This window comes from Tupaia chinensis, unplaced genomic scaffold (assembly GCF_000334495.1).
Source record: "Tupaia chinensis unplaced genomic scaffold, TupChi_1.0 Scaffold145396_1, whole genome shotgun sequence".
Taxonomy (NCBI): domain Eukaryota; kingdom Metazoa; phylum Chordata; class Mammalia; order Scandentia; family Tupaiidae; genus Tupaia; species Tupaia belangeri.
This window is the reverse complement of record NW_006205257.1, coordinates 4,120,575-4,132,018: the sequence shown is the minus strand read 5'-3', so window position 1 is coordinate 4,132,018 and position 11,444 is coordinate 4,120,575. Positions and strand designations below refer to the sequence as shown.

The window sequence follows — 11,444 nt, the reverse complement described above, 5'->3', positions numbered from 1 at the left end:
ATTTATAGATGTCATTTTGCAGTTTTCAATATATCTTGTCTTTTTGTTCCTTCACTTCTCCAGTATAGCTTCTTTTCTGTTAAATAGATACCATTTTTATATCCTTGTGATTTATTTTACTGTGTGTTTTTGTGTTATCTTCTTACTGGTTGTCCTGGGCATTGTAATTTACATATCATTTTTAACAATCTACTTTGTTTAATTTAGTTTGAATTTTGAATTTAATTTTACAAATATGCAAAAATTCTGTTCATATGTAGCTCCATTGCTCTTCTCCTTTATGATATGAACATATATTTATAATTATTTCCTTATGTAGCTTTCTTATTATCAAAGGAAATAAAGGAGTTACAACAAAAAATGTTCAGACTGTCTTTTGTGTTTATATATTTACCTTTACCGGTGGTCTTTAATTTTTCATGTACATTCAATTTACTGTTTAGTGTTCTTTTACTTTAGCCTAAAGGAATCTCTTTTATATTTCTTAGTAAGTAGGTCTGTAAATGATGGACTATCTCACTTTTTATTTATATCTTAATTTCGTCTTCATTTTTGAAAGATCTTTTCCATTTTTAAAAATAGAATTTAGTTTGATTTTTTTTTTTTCTTTCAGTACTTTTAATATTCCACCTCACTGCTATCTGGATTCAGGAATTCTGATTAAAAAAAAAATTGGCTGTTAATTTTATTGAGTATCTCTTGAAAATAATGAGTTGCCTCTTTCTTGCTGCTTTTAAGCTTCTCTTTATTTCTAGCCTTTAACAGTTTGCTTATTATATGCTAGATGAGGATCTCTGAGTTTATTCTACTTGGGGTTTGGTTTATTGATCCTTTTGGATGTATAGATGAATTTTTCTATTACATTTGGAAAGTGCTCCCAATTCTGAACTCCCATTATGTGTATACTAGTATACTTAATTCTGTCCCAAGTTCTTTGATGCTTTGTCAATGTCTCTTCATTCTTTTTTTCTTTCTATTACTCGGATTACATCACCTCTATTGAGTTTTTCTTCTGTCTGATCAAATCTGCTGCTGATTCCCTGTAGGAATTTTTTTTTCAATTATAGTACTTTTCATGCTAAAAATTCTATGTACTTTCTCAAAAGAGTAATTTCTGGGCCAGTTAGTGACATGGTGGTTAAGGCGGCTGAATCCTGCATGGATGTCTGTGTAGTTCGAGTTCTAGACCTGGAGGCTTGAAAAATATACTAGGTAAATGTACCCAAAATCTCAAGAGGAGGATGAAAAAGGAGGGACTGTGGTGTGTATATACCTTAAGGAGTGTTTCTCACTTTCCTTCTCTTTCTCTCTCTCTTTCTCCAATGAACACACGCACCCTCTGGCAAGTTTAAAATAATAATACGTTCCATCTTTTTATTGACATTCTATATTTGCTGATACAATAGCTTTCATATTTTAGCTCTTTAGACTTTGCTTTTCTTTAGATAAGTAAAATCTTTAAAATTATTGGTTTAAAGTCTTTGCTACTAAATCCAATGCTTTTTAATGTAATACCAAATAAAAACTCTGAAAATCAGATTCTTCTTCCTTACTAGGGTTTATTGGTTTTCTGCTTGTTGTAGTTATTGTTTGTTTAGTGATTTTTCTAACTCATTTTTGAAAAAATGTTATTATTTATTGCACGTGGCTATTTAGTTTAGTGATCAGCTACCACTTAATTTCCTCCTGATGTCAAAAGGATGTTTTCACCAGATATAGAACTGGTTTAGCAATTACTTTTAGCATTTGAAAATATTGTGCCACTGGGGTCAGTCAGCGGCATGGTGGTTAAAGTAGCTTGATTCTACATGACTGACTACATGGGTTGAGTGCCAGAGCTGGTGGCTTGAGAAATGCATTGAGATTATGTGTATGCATGCCCAAAATCTCTAGAGAAGATTGAGGAGAAGGGATTGCAGTGTGACTATCTTCCCTGGGGGGGTGACTTCTCACTCTCTTTCTCTCTTCAGCTAATGTATGTACCCTATAGTAAAACAAAAATAAAAATAATATAAAATACAATGCCACTTCCTCTGGCCTCCTTTGTTTTTGATGAGAAATTAACTGTCTTTAAATATTTTTTTTTTGTTTTCCACAAGGTAATGCTTGGTTTTAAAGTTGGTTTCAAGATTTTAACACTGTTTAGTTTTCACATGGTTAATTAAGTGTGTTGGCATGGGATTTCTTAATTTGGATTTGGTTAGTTTCTTACATCTGCAAGTTTATTCTTGTTGTCAAATTTGGGAAAACTTCAGCCATTATTTCTTCTAATACTTTTCAACACTTGCCTCTTTCTCCTCTCTTTCTGGAACTCTAATGTCATAAATGTTGGATCATTTATAATAATTCCACACATTACTAGTTTAGTAGTGCTTTTAATTCCAGTCTTTTTCTCCATTCTTCCTGACGTTGTTTACTTTCTGAGTAATGAAATTAGATACTTTTTGAAATTAGATTCATTTTGCCTAGATTTAGCACCTGCAATAAGTGAAAGAGACAGAGTAGCGTGTGCTTAATCTTACCCTGAACTAAAACTTCTTCATTTTATTCAGAGAATTGTTTTCTACCTGGGAAGGCTGATGGTAAAAAACAATGTTTTTAACGAATGCAGTAAGTTCTTCTTCTTGTATAAGGGGTTCTCAAATTTCATGAAAAATTTATATTATAAAAAGTTATGCCTGTATTTTAAAAACGTTTGCAACAAATTAAGCTCATAGCTTGATTTTATTTTTTCCACAAATTTTTGAAGTGCCCTCATGTATTCTATATAAGTTCTGATTGCAAATTGCCCAGCATTTTCTTTAACTCTTGTCTTTACTTAATAACATCATCATATGCACCAAGATATAACCAGCTATTACTTTCAAAACTCTGCCAAGAAAGCCATCTTTCCCAAGTCTATAAGTGCATAGATATATATTTTTTTCCTTCCATGTTACCATAGGAATGTATTTTTAACAATTGTTTGGCCATTTTATAATCATGTTGCCGTTTTTCTTCCTACCTCCTATACTAATATTCTAGCCATTCTTTTCCCCTCAGTTTTTCCATCTTCAAATTTTATCCAGTCTCAAAGTCAATTCCATATATTTTAGTTTTTTTATGTTACAGCAGATATCAATGATAATTTCTCATAAGTCTAGAATTTAGCTGGGTAGTTTTGCTCAGTGGATCTCGGTGGATCTCCTAATGTATTGCTGGTCAGCCAAGGGGCTATCCATACAAGGACTGTCTGATAAAGAAATAAGTACTGAAATAAATGGACTTACTCAGCTCTTTGCTATATATTCACTCATCCTCCATCAGGATAGCCTGAGTTTGTTTCTTTGGGGGTGGCAAAATTCCAGAAACTACTGGTAGCACGCAGTCCTCTCAGTCCTAGTCGAAGAACTTGCATACTGCCCCATATGCTTTGTTTTATTGGCCAAAGCAAGTTACAAGGCTAGCCCCCTTTCAAGGGCTGGGGAAATAGACTTCATCTTTTCATAGGAAGAATTAAAAACAACATTTTAAGGGTTGAAGATAAAGGAAGTAAAGAAGTGTTATCAATAACCATTTAAATAAAAAGGCCAGAGGCTTCCCACATAGGGCTGAATCTTAGAGAAGGACAGGAGGAGGACAATGTTGAGATTAAGTTTTAGGAAAAAAGAAATCCATGGAATGTAGACTTTACAGAGATTCCTTTTAAAGGCATAGGGCACACCCAAGTTCCAGAATTGGGGGATGCCCTGGATTTAGATTATCTACTTGCAAGCTTATTTAAATTCATGGTTCAAAGTTTAGATTATCAGTGCTGCTATTTGTAATTCTGGCTCTGTCCAGATGAAGTCATCAAAGAAACCTAGAGAGCAGGAGGAGGAGGGTGACATGGAGAGGAGAATAAGAGAACAGCAACAAGGGAGTGGGTAAGGCAGAGAGTGTAGATGTTCAAGTGTAGATGGTGTAGTTAAACCCCTAATCTGATAGTACTCTGATAAAATCTGTAGCTACTGTAGCCTCATTAAGACCTTTGATCTTGGCTGCGGAGACCAACATGGCTGCCAGACTCTCCTTCCTCAGGAATGCTTGGTCCAAGGACCCAGTGCTGGTCGCGTCCTTCACCATCGTGGGCCTCAATTTCGTCTTGCCCTCACTCAGCCCCTACACCAAGTACTCCATCATGATGAACCACACCATCCCCTACAACTACTCAGTGCCCCTCCAGGATGACAGGAACTTGCCCGATGTGCCCAGTCACCCTCAGGACCCACAGAGTCGCAGCCTGGAGTGGCTGAAAAAACTGTGAGCACCTGTTGACAGGGCTCCCATGTGGCCCGTACTACCACTTGTCCACCTCCCCCACCAAAAAAAAAAAAAAAGAAAGGAAAAAAAAGGAAAAGATGTAGCTACTGTAGCCTCATTAAGACCTTTGATCTTGGCTGCGGAGACCAACATGGCTGCCAGACTCTCCTTCCTCAGGAATGCTTGGTCCAAGGACCCAGTGCTGGTCGCGTCCTTCACCATCGTGGGCCTCAATTTCGTCTTGCCCTCACTCAGCCCCTACACCAAGTACTCCATCATGATGAACCACACCATCCCCTACAACTACTCAGTGCCCCTCCAGGATGACAGGAACTTGCCCGATGTGCCCAGTCACCCTCAGGACCCACAGAGTCGCAGCCTGGAGTGGCTGAAAAAACTGTGAGCACCTGTTGACAGGGCTCCCATGTGGCCCGTACTACCACTTGTCCACCTCCCCCACCAAAAAAAAAAAAAAGTAAAGTAAAGAAAAGAGAAGATCTTTGGTCTTTAGGACCTTATAGAGCTCTTGGTAACGCTTTGTGAAAATACTGTCCTGCCTTCTGTTGAGAATTGGACTTGTCAGTTCTTTAGGATTTTCCATAGAAATTGAGAATCTCAAGGTCTTCCTGGCTGATGATGGGATGGAAAAAGCTTGAACTACTCACAGAATAGGAGGTCAAATGTGGTATAAAAAGGACATCGTGGTCTTTGGAGAGCCGCAGAGACTCTTCATCTGAAGAACAGAGGAGGAACATGGATGTTACTCTATGGATCTACTTTGCTGGGAATCATGTGACCATGCATAAGGCAATGTCTCCTGGCTCAGGGGAGTCCCAAAACCTTTAAAGTCCTCTTATTTGTTATGGGAGTCCATTCCAGAAACTTCTGGACCTCTTCAGGTGACAAAATATTCACTGAGATAGTCTAATTCTTTTTCAAATGCTTTTTAGGATCCATTTATTTTTTCTGTTATGACCTCTGATAGTTCACTGGGGCCTATCTAGAGGTTCCATGAATTTTAATATAGCAGATAGAATGCCTTTGCCCTAGGGAGTTTCTCAGTTTCTGTTCTACGAGCTTGAATGATGCAGCTTCCTGTAATGGCCCTAGACACTGTGGGGTTGGTTGATCCTTCTGTAGAGACTCCGAGATAATAGAAACACACAGAAATGGTCACAAATATGTTTAGAATGAGGGAGAATGTCAGAAAGCATTCAGGGCCTTGAAGCAGGGAAGTCATCCCCAGGCAGTGGGCTTAGCATTCCTACAAGTGAAGCATATTGTCCTTCTTCTTTTTTACTTTAATTTGCATTTCTTTTTAAAAAAAATATATGAGATTGGGTCATCGCCTCTGCACTGCTTTCTCGAGAACTGACACATCCAGTGAGAATGAAGCTAATGATGAGAGACAATATTTTAATGTTAATTAGTTATTCCATGTGTCTTAGTTCATCAGAGAACTATTGCTCTTTTATGTATCAGATGAAAGCAGAGCTCTTGCTTGGAGGAAAACAGAGTACATAGTCAGAAAAGAAAGTATTTTCAGTTTTGTAATTATTCAAATGATTGTTGCTTTTTAGAAAAGCAAAAGATTTTGAGAGGGCAGGAGGATACTTAGCAATAACACAACTGCGTGGCAGGAAGCCACTGTAGAGCCTTTAAGACCCTCTTCTCTCTCTTTTAGCAAACATTGTTAAAAGCTATAATCTCCAATTAGGAAACAATCTCTCAGAGAGTTGCTCAGTGGCCTCATTTGATAAACAGGAGTTGGAAGGACCAAGCTTCTTTCTGCATGGACCTACCCAGGAGGAAAAGGGTCAAAATCACAGAAAAAGCCCTGAGGTGTCCCATGGACCCTGTACCATGACAACACCTGGATTGAAGAAAGGCAATGGGCACACATATGATGAGTAAGTACTACTTTAAGGTCACTTAAAAATAATGATTGAAAGAAGAAGAAGAAAAAAGGAATGAGGACAATCTCATTCTAAGAATGTGGTTTTCTCAACTACAAAAATGAGCATATTGGGCAAATGCCGTGGTTCTAAATAAAGGCTATAAGATCCCCTCTTTCCTGCCCTCCAGGGTGCACAACAGACTTATAGATTGGGGTGGGGATCCTTTGTAAATTATTTATGCCTAGATGAACTCCTTTTACTGATAGAAATATGTTACATTCTTCTGGCAAGTATAGATAGGGAAAGGTTACAAACATTTATATCAGGCTATCTAATTGTCCTGCCAAATCTTAAATTCCTAATTTTTAAATTAGCCATTCCCACTTGATGTATGAATCAATGAATAAGTAATTTACTGACATTTATGAATAAAATATTTATTTACCATTTTATTTATGTATTTATTTATTTATTTGGAGAGGTTTTTGCTACAGGGAGCACGTACTTGCCAGAAAGACAGAGACAGAGAGGCAGAAAGTGAGAAATCACCCCCCAGGGGGAATGACCATGCCACAATCCCTTCCCCTCCATTCTCCTCTCAAGATCTTGGGCGCACACGCTCATGTGCCCAGCCTGAGTTTAAGCCACCAGGTTTGGGACTCAAACCACCATCGACTACATGGAAGTCCAGTGACATAGCATTATGACAGCTTCTGGTCCCAACCATTTTATTTTTTACTTTTGAAGTTTCTTTTAGAATTCTGGAATCATTTTATATTTCCAGAAAAATCACATGGTGAATTCCCATATCTCCTTCACAAAGTTACTGTTAATGTTTATGTCTCATAGACCTATGGTCTGTTTGTCAAGCATTTGCCCATTACCATGAATTAATTCAAAATTGTATTTGGAATTCATCAGTGTTTCATCAACATCCCTTTTTCTATTCCAGAATACTACTTTGCATTTAGAAAATATTTATTTTTATGTATATATTTCTATGCCCTAAAATGGTTGGGTGGATTTATGGGTCAAAAAAAATGACTCAAGGGCCAGTAAGGGATGCAGTGGTTAAGGTGCTGAACTCACACATGGTTGACTGCAATTGGAGTCCTGGACCCGGCGGCTTGAAACTCACTCCAGGTATATGTGTGTGCATACACAAAATCTCAGGAGAAGAATAGAGGAGAAGGAATTTTGGCATGGCCATCCCCCTGTGCTTTCCACCAGTAGTTTTATAGTTTGTGATTTTATGTTTAGATCTTTGATCCCTTTTGAGTTGATTTTTGTTAATGGTGAGAGATAGGGGTCCAGTTTCACTTTCTAAAGAACACTTGCGTATCCACACTTATTGTGGTGGCTTTATTCACAATCACTAAGACATGGAATCAACCCAAATGTCCGAGAACAAATGAATGGATTGAAAAAGTGTGGCACATATACACTATGGAATATTACTTAGCCATAAAAAGCATCGCCTTTTCTCTCTCTATGTCTCCAGCAAGTGCACGTACAAATTTCTCTTAAAAGAATACATCACTGTCCCTATCTCCAGAAAAACATGGGCCTGGGAAGCAAAACCATATGTGCAGATACCTTCATGAATCCTTATCCTCAGATCTTCAAATAATAATGCATAATGCACAAGATTTGAAGATGTATAATCAGTGGGAAAATCTTTCTTAGAAGTCCCACCTTCTTAATCACCAGACAGTCCATGCTCGTGACACTTATAATCAGTGTCACTTATAACAAGTCAAGACTTCAGATGTGGTGGGAACTCAGGATTTTTTTTTTTTTTTTTTTTTGCTGTTGAAACACTCTTACTAGAAACAGTCAGTGTATAAGATTAAATCAGGCAAGGTAATGATTGAATAATAGGGTTCAACAAGTTACTTTTGCCACTTATACAATTTTGAACTTTTTCTTCTGGATCTTTGGCATTATGCAGACTTGTCTCGAAATGTGTAGATAATTACTCATAGTCATATAGAGAAATTCAAATAAAATTGGCAAAAAGTTTTCAAGCAGGTAACATCTGCTTTGATGAGGATGTGGGAAAAAGGGAACCAAACTGAATTGTCAGTGGAAGGATGAAGTGTTTCATTCTTCAAAGTTATTAGGGACTTTGTAATTCAGATAATCAAGTATAAATACTCATTGACCCAGTTAGCTCAAAGGTATTCAGCACAGTGTTGTTTATAATAACAACGAATTAAACGTAACATTAATGTTTGACCAAGATTGTTTAGACAAATTATAAAACATACAACAAAATTAATAAGCAGTTTTACAAATTTCCACTGTAAAAGAATATTTAATGACATAGTGATGCTACAAGGAAAGGTCATTAAAAAGTTATGTACCATAGAACACCTTTTAGTTTATATGTATATATTTGTATGTCTTGAAAGTTATTTGTACCTTTAAATATATTAACAGTGGTTGCCTCTGGGAGATGGTGATTTTTCAGATAACTTTATTAAGATATAATTCACATACCATACAATTGTATCATTTTAATTGTTTACCTATTCTAAACATCTTATATAAATGGAAGTATGCAATAGGTGGTCTTTTGTGACACACTTCTTTCATTTAGCATAATATTTCTAAGGTCCCTCCATATTGTAGCATGTATAACTCATCCTTTCCTTATTGTTAAATTATAATATTTTATCGTATGGGTATACCACTTATTTCTTATATAGTCATCAACTAATGAACATTTGGGGCTGTTAAGAATAATGCTACTGTAAACATTTGTGGCTGAAGTTTCACGAGGACATATCTTTTTTAGAGAGAGATTTTTGCTATAGAGAGTGTGTGCTCACAAGAGACAGAGAGACAGAAGGCAAGAAATCCCCCTCTGAGGGGATGGCCATGCCATGTTGCAATCCCTTCTCCTCCATTCTCCTCTTGGGGTTTTGGGCATCACACATGCCCATTCTCCTCTTGGGGTTTTGGGCATGTCCTCACACATGCCTGGCATAAGTTTCAAGCCACTGGGTCTGGACTTCAACAGTGGTAGATCATGTGAGAGTCCAGCACCTTAATCGTTATGCCACCTACTGGCACCAAGGACATATTTTTTTCATTTTTGTGTATAAATCTAGGAGTGATATCATGGGTTCTAATGGTAATTTCACATTTAACTTTTTGAGAAACAGCGAAACTATTTTCCAACATGGCTTCATTATTTTACATTCTAATCAGAAATGTATGAGAGTTTCAATTTTTCACATTTTCATCAACACTTGCTATTATGTGTTTTTTTTGGAATATAACCATCATAGTATGTGAAGTGATTTGTTATTGTGGTTTTGCTATGTAGTTCCTTAATGATTCAAGGTGTTGAAACAGCTTTCTGTCTGTTTAAGTTTCTGCTATAGGATGCGTGTGCTCGCCAGAGAGAGGGAAAGTGAGAAATCACTCCACAGTGGAGTGGCCACACCACAGTCACTTATCTTCCATTCTTCTCTCATGATTTTTGGCATGCATACACATGTGCCCAGCATGTTTTTCAAGCTGCACGGTTAAGGATTTGAACCTCTGAGTCAGCTCTGTGGGATCTAGCACCTTATCCACCATGCAACTTACTGGGCCACAAATTTTTCATAAGCTTATTGATGACATATATATATATATTAAAGAATGATCTGTTCAGATTTTTGTCCAATTTTTAGTTGGGTTATTCATCTTTTCATTATTAAGTTACATGAGTCCTGTATATATTATGTAAATAAGTCCCATATGAGAGACATGGTTTTAAGTATTTTAGTGTCTTGCAGTACATTTATTTTTTTTTAGTAAGGTTTTAGCCATAGGATACGTGTGCTCACCAGAGACAGAGAGAGGAAAAGTGAAAAATCACTCCCCTGGGGTATGATCATGTTGCAATCCCTTCTCCATTCTCCTATTGGGACTTTGGGCATGCATGCACATGGACCTGGCATGAATTTCAGGCTACTGTGTCTGGGCCTTGAACCGTGGTTAGCCATGTGGGAATCTAGCACCTTAACTATCATGTCACCTGCTGGTCCCCCTTGCAGTACATTTTTAATTGAATGAAGTCCATAGTATCTACTTTTTCTTTTCTTTGTTTTGCTTTCAGTATCCTATCAATGATACTATTTCCTGACTCAAAGATTTATTCTTATTCTTTTCCAAGAATTTCATACTTTTAGCCTTTACATTTAAATTAATTCTCCATGTCAAGTACATTTTTTTTAATGTTGTGGTGTAGGGGTTCAATTTTATTCTTCTGCATGTACATACCCTGTTGTACCAGCACCATTTGTTGAAAACAGTTATTTCTGGGACCAGCAGGTGGCATGGTGCTTAAGGGTGTTGGACTCCCATACGGCCAACTGTGGTTCGAGTCCCGGACCTGGAGGTTTGCTTTATCACCTTCTTTCTCTCTCTCTTTCTCTCTCTCTCTCTCACTCTGTCCCTCTCTGGTCAAATAAAAATGAATGAATAAAAAGAAATAAAATAAATAAATTTAAATTTAAAAAAGAAAAGGAAAAGAAAAGAAAAGAAAGCACAGTTGTCAGAACTCAATTAACTATAAATGCAAGGCTTTGCATTCTGGACTCTAAACTATTCTTTAAGCCAGCACCACACCGTCTTGTAGCTTTGTAGTAGGTTATGAAATTGGGATGTGTGCGTTCTCCAACTTGGTTCTTCTTTTCCAAGATTGTTTTGACTATTCTGTGTCCCTAGCATTTCCATATGAATTCTTTGTGATAATTTCTGATATTAAATTTCTGTAATTTCTACAAAAAGCTGAATTTTGACAGAAGTTATATTGAATATGAAGATCAGTTTGGGAAATAGTGCCATCTAAATGATATTTCATCTTTTCTATTTATAATCATGAACTATTTATCCCTTTATTCAATTACTTTTCAACAATGTTTTATAGTTTTTTACCATACAGATTTTGAATTTTTTTGTTAAATTAATCCTTTCTTTTTTTTCCCCCTTTTTTTTCTTTTCTTTTCTTCTCTTTTCTTTTTTATTTATTTATTTATTTTTTTTTGAGAGGTTTTTGCTATAGGGTGTGTGCACTTGCCAGAAAGAGAGACAGAAAGCAAGAAATCACCCCCCAGGGGAGATGGCCATGCTGCAATCCTTTCTCCTCCATTCTCTTCTCGGAATCTTGGGCATGCCACACACACATGCCCAGTGTGAGTTTAAGCCACCAGGTCCAGGACTCGAACTATTGTCGACTACATGGAAGTCCAACAATATAGCCATTAG

General features: G+C 36.8%; 2 pseudogenes; both read left to right on the top strand.

Moving 5' to 3' along the window:
• The first annotated feature begins 4,033 nt into the window (after positions 1 to 4,033).
• On the top strand, positions 4,034 to 4,285 carry LOC102502108 (NADH dehydrogenase [ubiquinone] 1 alpha subcomplex subunit 3 pseudogene; annotated as a pseudogene).
• A 147-nt stretch (positions 4,286 to 4,432) lies between these two features.
• On the top strand, positions 4,433 to 4,684 carry LOC102501684 (NADH dehydrogenase [ubiquinone] 1 alpha subcomplex subunit 3 pseudogene; annotated as a pseudogene).
• Positions 4,685 to 11,444: the final 6,760 nt, after the last annotated feature.